The sequence below is a fragment of the Gossypium hirsutum genome, chromosome A06 (assembly GCF_007990345.1).
Source record: "Gossypium hirsutum isolate 1008001.06 chromosome A06, Gossypium_hirsutum_v2.1, whole genome shotgun sequence".
Lineage (NCBI taxonomy): Eukaryota > Viridiplantae > Streptophyta > Magnoliopsida > Malvales > Malvaceae > Gossypium > Gossypium hirsutum.
In genome coordinates this window covers 37,986,875-37,997,162 of record NC_053429.1, presented here as the reverse complement: position 1 = coordinate 37,997,162, position 10,288 = coordinate 37,986,875, and the positions used below count along the sequence as shown (strand labels likewise).

Genomic DNA, 10,288 nt, shown 5'->3' with positions numbered 1-10,288 from the left:
CTGAGTTGTAAAATTATTAGCACTATTAGCGGTAAACTGGTTTAACATAGAGGGAATAGACGATACCTAAGCTGATAACGAAGTGAGAGCATCAACTTCATGAACTCCATCTACTCGTCTTCCTGAAGCTTTTCGATTTGTTGGCCATTGATAGTTATTACTCGCGATCTTCTCGATGATCTCATAAGCCTCATTATAAGACTTAGACAAAATTGTACCACTCGTAGAAGCATCTACCATCAATCTTGTATGTGCATTGAGACCATTATAGAATGTCTTCAACTGGATATAATAAGAAATTCCATGATGAGGACACTTACAAAGTAACTCATTGAATTGCTCTCAAGCCTCATACAAAGACTCGTCATCCAATTCTTGAAAAGTTGTGATCTCGTTCCTTAACTTAGCGTTCTTGCTAGGCGGGAAATACTTAACCAAAAATCTCTCTGCCAATTCTTACTATGTAGATATGGAACGTGGTGGTAATGAATTGAGCCATGCTCGTGCCTGATCTCGCAACGAGTACGGAAACAACTTCAACCTCAGTGCGTCTTCAATCACACCGGCTATCTTGAATGAATCGCTCACCTCCATAAACAATTAAATGTGGAGATTTGGATCTTCCATAGGCATACCACTAAATTGGCCCACCGCTTGTATCATTTGAAACATCACTGGTTTGAATTTGAATTGGGTTGCCTCAATATATGGCCTTCTAATTCCTGTATTTAACTCATTGAAAAGTGGCACAGCACATTATCTAATGCATCGATCCCTATCATAGGTAATGAGGATAGGATTTTATATCGGCTTCATTACCTTGGTCTTGATTCTAATTTCCAAGAACCATCTTGACTTGTCTTTGAGCTATTCATTCACGTCTTCTTTGTCTGAAAGTTCGCTCAATTTTAGGGTCTACTGGGAGTAAATCGATAATTTGATCAATGCTCATAAACACCTAAAAAGAAAATCACAAAATTAAAAAGAATAAGTTAGTACTGTTAGAAATAACCAAATTGAAAATAAATAATTTCACAAAGAATGACTACGACAACAGTTGACAATCCTCAACAACGGTGCCAAAAACTTGTAACGCTAGGGTTTGTGCAAGTGTACATAGTTGTTATTAAGTAATAAGTAAGTATCGAGTTATCGTCTCCACAGGGATTGTATTCGTGCTAAGTCACTCAATTATAAAAATATTATTAACAACTTGGTAAATAGAAACATAATTTGATTTGGAAGTATTAATTAAAATTATGCAAAATTAATCTAGATGCAATGATACCTAATGTGATTTATCCTAACATGCAACTATATGAATGAAATAGATTTTAGCAAAATTAACACAATAAGCAACAATTATAACATAAATTAGCTAGGATAATTACTTTATCAAATTATTATCAACATGCTTATCAATATTTGGAAAAACATTCCATGGCAACTCGATCTTTCATGAGTTTGAAAACCACATTAGGTCCTTTTGAAATCCTTTACTTAGTAAATACGCATTTTAATGATTTTTATTTACTAAGGGTTTCTTAGTATTCGTGTGAGGTAACAGAGACATGTTAGGTTTGAAACATTTCAATCACACAAATCTAAAAACTATGCAGATAACAGAGCCTGGTTAGGGTTGTTATGTAACCTGCAATTTAATCAAGTTAGGATCTGAATTGAGCATGCACATTTGAATTATGCGTCCATTAGCCGTCATCTGGTTAGGATCGCTTAGCTAATTCAGGTGCATTTCAATCACGTATGAATGAAATACAGACTTGATTTTAATTGAAAACATGATTGATTGAGGCACAAACATTATACGCATGAATCAAATAATTATTATACAATCAAAGCAATCATCCTAACTTAAATAAAATTAAGCTATCATTGTTGTAAACAAGAACAGTAAACACAAAGTAAACATTCTTGAATTAAGTTAAAGAAAAGAAAGATTAAACCCAAATCAAAGTGGCTTTCACCTAAGACTTTAACTGACGAGGGCACCTTCGTTCCTTCACTTTGCTCCTAGCTATCCAAGTTGGCCAACCAAGGGATCTTTAAGAGGATAATTTGTTAAAAATACTTATGCAAAGATGATGATAGGCATGAGGGGAAAAGAAAGCTAAGAGAGTTGAGAGAGGAGAGAATGATGAATGAGTGAGGGATGAATGAGGGATGAGGGATAAGCGAGAAATGGGATCTTATTTATAAGTAAGGCAAGGAAGCTAGTTTACTAAAAATAGGAGTGTCCATGATTTGAAACTTGATCCAAGAGTGGTCAACCATGATTTTTGGGAGTGTGGCTGATTTTTTCTTGATTTAAGTGCCACAACATCATCAGGATCAGGACTCGATCAATTGCAATTCTTCGGGTAAATCTCTGATTTCTTCAACTGTTCAAGGACCTTGTATAATTAAACCAATATTTTATTTATGAACATCCACATGCAGCCAAATTTTGGGTTGATTTGGTCCTCTATTTGGATGGTTTTGTAATCAACATAAAGCTCTCAGACCTGTCCAATAATAGTAGAAATTTAGAGGACCAAAGAATATAATTTAATCACTTTAATTAATCAATTTACTTAATTAATTAAAACCCAATTTATTAATGAAATATATTAAAATAAATTATTAAATATAACTTTATATTTTATTATTTAATTTAATCTTGCATGGCCCACTTTATAGCTTGAAAATATACTCAAATTAATATAAAAGAAGCCATTTTCTACATGAAAACTATATAATACAGCATAAAATCACATTTTAATAATTTCTATGTCCCAATTTCATATTTTCATATATTTTATTAACTTATTAAACAATTACTTGGTTTTAACAACAAATTTAAGTAAAAAGGTGACAAATTATATAGGAAAAATCCTATATATTTTTCAGTTTACCCTTACATGGTAGCTTGTCTACAAATTTGTGTTTTATCCACAACCTACATGGTAGTTTGTCTATGAATATTGGTGGTTTCACCCGCATAAATTAAAATGATTGGATGGGGAACTCTTTTTGGAGTGTAGCAGTGATGGATAGGGTGTTTTATGAAAATTTGTAAAATTGTTTTACAAAAATTGCACTGCTATGATCATGTGCATAAAATTTATTATGTTGTATGACAAATATTTGCTTATTGTTATTTAACTTGTTATAAGACTCACAGTGGGCTTTAAAAGCTCACCATTTTAGTTTCATAACCTTTCAGTTGATTCACGGACTTAAGACTTGGATTCAGCAAACGGAGAAGTCTCTCAGATGGATTTTAATAAATTATTTATTAACTACTTGGGATGTTATTTTGGACATTGGACATTGGACATTGGAATTTTTGTTAGGTTGTTTCTTTACTTCATAACTTTAGAGTGTCATGCATGCATGCTTAATGGATTTACAAATATTTTGAATTATTGAGTTTATTTAAATTTTTTAGATTTTTCTTGATTTTTAAACAAGCCTAAAAGTTTGTGATTTTTCTAAGTATATTCAAAAGTCCACTACGAAAGATTTTTACCAAAATCTTTTTTTTTACAACAAACTAAAAATATTGCAAATTTTTAGGTTAATGATCTAAGACGAGATTTCGATGTAATAATGATGCTTTTCAATATTAATGTTTTAGTAAGAGTTTTTCAAACAAAATTACTCAGTATTTAAATTTTAGAGTTTTCATAAAAACAACTGAAATCTAGTTATTTTCAACAAGTAAATGTTTTCAACAGTTTGAATGTGACTTTCGAGATTTGACCACGACGTCTAAACCGAGTTTGGGGTCTTTCATGATTGATTCAGCTAATTGCTCATTTAAACATAGTAAATGACTACGATACGATTGGCATGCCAAGAGGGTTAGTATACGCACTTGTAAAGAATTGCACTTAGGTGCCTCTGTTTGCATTTTGGTGCCTCTGGTTGCACAATCAGGCCTCTTTCTGCATGTTGGTGCCTTTGTTATGCATCTATGATGCCTTTGGTGTGGTGTAGTTACTCGAGTATTTTAGTCAAGTTACTTAGTTTATCGAGCTATGTGTTTATTAAATTTCAACTTATGTAGTTTATGATATATTTTAATATGTGAATCAAATGCGAATGTGGTGTGTGACCTTGTATTTGGGTATGAGGAAATATAATTTATTTAATTGAATATCTACATGTGTAAGGTAAGTTTGTGATGTTTATACTATGAGCTTACTAAGCTTCTTTAGCTTACTTGTTTTACTTATTATTTTTTTTGTGGTTGTCAAGTTTACGGACTAACCGAACGGATTGACTGAAAGCTCACACTATCTAGCCATATTGGTAGTTGTTGTTTTCTATTTTGGGATGTGGCATTTATATAGACGTTTTGTTATTTATATGTAAGTTATGTTATAATGGTAATTCTAGTGAAAAGGTTAGTTTTGAATGTATGTAATTAAATGTTCTGGTTTGGTGATCCGTAATGATATGAATTAGGTCATGTTGCTTGGAATGGTAACTTGATATGCAGGTTTGTATATATTGACCAATTTGGTTGATAGTTTGAATATGAATAGATGAATAATGCCATTTGATTTCTTAACTATGATAGTTGAATGAATGATCTTTGCTTGTGGTGCCTCTGAATAGCATATTGGTTAGGCACGAGATGAATGAAATTTTGGCATGTAATTGGTGATTTGAATGTGTTTTTAAACCTTGAAAATGAGTTAAATATGATATGTCTTCTTGTGCAAGGAATGGTGCATGAATTTGCTTCTTTTAGGGGTTGAAAATGGTGTGCACGACCTGGGACACGGGCTGTCACATGACCGTGTGCCACACACGGTCACCTCACACGGCCACGTGAATTTAATGTTTTTAGGTGCAGTATTGTAGAAATCCATTCTTCAACGGTGATGAAATAGTAGTTTTGAGGGCACAAATTTCCATTGTGTCGGCTCATAAATATTACTTATAAAATATTTATGAGGCCATTAGAGTCGTATTAATTTTTTGTTAACAAATTTTAAAGTTTAAATAGCTAATTAAGAAAAAGGACTAAATTATAAAAGGTATAAAATTTGTTGATTAAGGCAATTTCATGAGTTAATAGTTTAATCATCACAAAAGGGAGGACCTATGAAGCAATTAAACCCTTGTTATTAAGTGTTGGACGGTTAAGGGATGGAATTGGTTTAAAATGTAAGTTATATTAAGGGTAAATTTGTAATTTAGTAAATTTAACTTAAGTAAAATAATAGTAAAAAAGATGATCATCTTCCTTAATGGAAATGATCACCTAAAAACGAAATGAGAAAACCTTCGTTGAAGCTTGGAAGTTTTGGCTAGGTTAAAGCTTGCATGTAAGTGAATTTTTCTCCCATTTCTTGTAATTTTTATATTTTTGAGATCGTTACAACTAAGTCCAGCTAGCCCCTACCTTCATTTTTGAACCTGTTAAAAATTTTAGGAGTTGCCATTGATGAATCTTGAAGGTTTATGATGATAACTATGTGTTTGAAGCTTTGACTATAGTATTTGGTTGTTTTGTGAAGTGATTTTTGTTAGATTTTAATTTAGGGATTGAATTGTTAAAATGTCAAATTTTCAAGGTTTAATAGTAAATTTTATGTTTAACAGGGACTGTTATTCGACTGTAATTTGATTTCTAGAGAATGGTAAAATTGATAATTTTTGGGTTAAAGGACTAAAATGCAAAAGATGTAAAAGTTTAAGGAAAATGTGTAATTAATGAAAAGTTAAGGGTCATATACATTGAATGGAATGTGACCATGTTTGTATTTTGGTACCCCTAAATGCACATGCTTACCCTTGTTTGTACTTTGGTACCCTTGAATGCACATATGTGCCCCTGTTTGTATTTCGATACCTCTGAATACACTTACACACCTTGTTTATACTCCGGTGACTCTAAATTATATAGTATAGGAATTTTATTTAGTTGTATTTAGGTTAAATGTTATACTATGTCCTTACTAAGCTTTGTAAGCTTATCAGTTCTTATAGATTTTTTTGTAGATAACCGTTGCTGACATTTTGGAAAGATATTCAACCGGCTCACACAATCCATCTAAGTCAATAGTTTTTGTATCTTCTAGGGTAGTGGCATGTATATACATTTATGTAGATGAATTTGAGGTTGAAATGTTTAGAATGTTATGTAATGCTAATTTGGTAATTGCAATGTCTTACCGAAGTATGACATTTTTGTCACTTATAAGTGCATGTATGAAAGGTTGTTTTGGTATGTTTGAAATAGCTTGACAATGGTAATTTATGGTGTGTTTTGGCACTTATTTAAACTAGGTTTTTATGCAAGAAATTAGGTAAGGTTGACTTGATTTGGAAAATGATGTTTGATTCAATTATGGTGCCTTTGAATGGCACATTTGTTAGTGATTTAGGATGATTGAAATGGCATGTTTATGTATGTTCCAATGGTGTTTGAATCCCTTGAATGTATGCTTATATGGTTTAGGTGATTGGGTATGAAATGGACTTGTAATGGTTTGATTTTAGGTATATTTTGGGTCACACGGCGTGGGACACGGGCATGTGACGCAGCCGTGTGAGGCACACAGCTTGGCGACACGACTGTGTGTCAGCTGAAAGTTTCTTAGTCTACTGGCTAGTGAGTTACACGGCCTAGCACACAACCTGGCACACAAGCATGTGGGGCTACTTAGAGAGATGCATAGCGTGGCACACGGGCATGTGACACGGCCGTGTGAGTTACACGAGTGAGGACACGAGCTGAGACATGGCCGTGTGTCCTTTGTTCAAAATTTACATGGCCCGGGGCTATGCCACACGGCCTGGCCACATGACCATGTGCCCATGTTTCCAATTTTTTCTACTTTTTCCCTAACTTTTTGTTTGTTTCAAATTAGTATTGAATTGTCGTTAAACTATTTTTTGAGCCTCGATGGCTTGATTTAGAGACGAAATTTATGTGATTAAATGGTTTATAATAGATTTACGTTATTGAATGTTATGATGTTTAAATGTTTTCAATTGTAAAGTAATGCTTCGTAACCCTTATCCAGCAACGGAGACGAGTTAGGGGTGTTACAAGTATTCATACTACCTAGCACACGGCCTTTGACCAACTTCGTATACATATACAGTCTAGCACACAGCCTGCGAATAATCCTTGTGGCCCTATTCCGAGTACTCACACGAGCGAACATTCGACATGACCTGGGACACGGCCGTGTGTCCTGACTTCGAATGTTCACATGGTCTAGGGTTGGCCATACGGCTGTGTGACCCTTATTTTACAAATTTTCAAGTTTTTCAAAAAATTTTTTGATTTTTTCGATTTGATCTTGAATTGTTTTCAAAATGTTTTTAGGGCCCAGTAAGCCCAATTGTAGGTCCATATATTTATTTCCTACTTGATTTAAATGAATTATGGAATGATACTAATCAAATTGTATAATTGTATTTATTTCAGTTTAAATATTTTGAATTTTCTGTAATACTCCATAACTCTAATCCAGCAACGAAGACAAGTTAGGGGTGTTATAGTAATGATGTTGTATCTAACATATTCATATCTAATTATATTCCAAAAAGTGGTGATGGATGGTATACTTTGTATCAATCTTATAGTTATTCAATGTCCTTACTCATTATTATCATGTTCTTATAAACAGGTAATAAGTTTAAAACTCACAAGAAATATTCTCAATATAACCTATTTTGTTGTCTATGTATTATATATGTTTATATGTGATCATCTATAGACAAGTTAACAAAGATCAATCTATAGTAAAATTTATTATACTGAGGCATCGAGATCCAACAAATCAAAGGAGAAAAAATTAGCAAAAGAATCAAAGCAAAATGAAAAAAAAACAAAATAATCAAACTCAGAAACCAAACAAAAAAAACCCAAGAAAATCAAAGGTGAAATGAGAAAGTTAACCTAAAAATAGAGAGCAACCAAACTCAGCGGCAACCAAAAAGAGTTTAACTTGAAATGGGAAAAAACTAAAAACTTAAATAAGGAGTTGAAATGAGAAGATGAGAATAGGGGAATAGAGAGAGAGAGAGAGAGAGAGAGAGAGAGACATCAACAAAAATCTTGAATAAAATGGAAGAAGCAAATAAAATTAGAGAAGGGAGAACTAGAGAATTTAAACTTTGAAAGAGAAAAAGAAAAAGAAAATGGTAGTAACTTGTGTTTTGAGAGAAGAAAAATGGAGGGATGAAAAAGTAAATTAACGTTCAAAAGTGCTTTTGGCTAAAGAAAAACTAAAAATTTTAGCTTTTCCATCTAAGCAAAAGGGTTTTTCAGAAGCCACAATTTTCAAGCAAAAGGTGCTTGTTTAGCACAACTTTAAAGCCAAAAGTACTTTTTAAGCTAATAGTGCTTTTCAAAAGCACAACTAAGAAAAGCGTTACTCTTTACAAATGAAACTCTTAAGATGCTTGATGATTTTGAAATTAATATGATATTTCTTGAAACAAAGCAAATAATCAAGATCTCTAGCCTTAAAAAAAAGATAATTTGTTTTAAATAGTGATTTAAAATAGAAATGTTTTTCCACATTATTCCAATGGCCAATGTAATATTTAGGATTCAGCCAGAATGTCTAGGTCAGGTTTGGGAGGTTAAATGGATCTAGATGCAATTATCTCTAATTTCATATTAATCATGCAAAGTAAAAAATTAAATAGAAAAAGGGAATAAAAGAATAAATTTGTTGCGATGTCGATTTGTAACCTCCCTAACCCGGCCTAAACGTTATGACTAGACTGAGAAAGGTTATCTCCCTAACCTGGCCTAAACGTTATGACTAGACTGAGAAGGTTACATTAGCCATTGAAATGACTAAGCCAACTTACGTTACCTTTGAAGACCTTAAATAAACTCATTTCAGAGAAAAATCATAGTTGTACTTTGAGTTAGTTTGGAAACATCCATTTATTACGTCATCTATTCTTAAGATTCATTTTATTATTGACAGTGTTGTTTTAGAAAAATTGTTTGTTGATCGCTTTACTTGTAAAGCGACTTGATGTTAACTAATGTCGCGGAAAAACCATTATTTATGTCATTTTGAAAATGTAGTTGCCTTATTGATTTGTGTTTTTCAAAAATGATTTCTTTGCAATGCAATGAAAATTAGATAACAATATCAAATTTTAATTAAGCTAGTTATTATGAATTTTCCAGTTATTATGCTCGAGTAATCCATGCATGCAAAAAGAATCCCCAATGAAAAGTTATCAAGCCACAGACCATAAATAATTGAAAATTACAAACCAAAACCAATAGAGAATTAATAATACTTATTAAAAGTAATCTAAGGTCCAAGGTGATTCTCCGTATGTCGGGTTCGATCCTAGTTTCGAGGTTTACCTAAAAAGTTAAACACTATGGGGGAGTGAGCTTATGAAAGCTCAGTATGAGTTGTACAATTTTTTAAACAGTCAGAAATATCAAATACAGTGAAGCATATTAGCATTAATAGAAGAACACAAAACCATCATTGGAAGTTCACATCATTACGTAGTCATTACCTAATCGATGTGAAAAGGTGTATGAGCATGGGGTGATGCAAATGATGCAATGCAAAAGTTCCTACCCAAACCATCCGCTACACACCTCGAGTTCCCCAAACCCGTCTACCAAACTCCAACAAATGCAAGCAAAGCTCGATGTGGGAAAACCACCGAATGCACATAATTGTAAAAAATCTACCATTTAACAAATAAATGTGATAAAATATCTAATCTCTATGGTACTCCTGGTGCAGTGCACTGACTACTAATAAATGCAGACTTAATATGCCACCGAATCTCTATGGATCTCCTCTGTCAACCATAATAACAAACCCTTCCCAATGCGCATGCAAGACGTCATTCAATCTCATACATAGTCATGAATTCAATAATTTCACATTTCTTTGGCATGATCAACATGCCCTCATATTATCAAATACTTTCAGTAAATAGTATCATTTATCCCACTTTTAAAGCACTATTAAGATAGTGTCATTCAACATATCACAATCTCATATAAACTTACAATACTATTACGAGTGCATATATAACAGTCTTTCAAATATTTCATAGCAAATCATTCATACAAATATATCATGCCTAAGCATCACTCTCATTCAAAATCATGTTATACATACAATCAACATACATCATATCAACTAATCATTGACAACAATATCAATCGCACAATTATTCAGTCATTTTCACATTTTTGCTAACATGCCAAATAGTTAGGGCTCAAAACGTACCTAGTTCGACCACTTACAATTTAATTACT

General features: G+C 32.7%; 1 non-coding gene across 1 annotated transcript; it reads left to right on the top strand.

Moving 5' to 3' along the window:
- Positions 1-298: 298 nt before the first annotated feature.
- On the top strand, positions 299-405 carry LOC121231766 (small nucleolar RNA R71). Its single transcript, XR_005929821.1, has one exon. It is a non-coding gene; the product is annotated as a small nucleolar RNA R71 (small nucleolar RNA).
- The last annotated feature ends 9,883 nt before the right edge of the window (positions 406-10,288 follow it).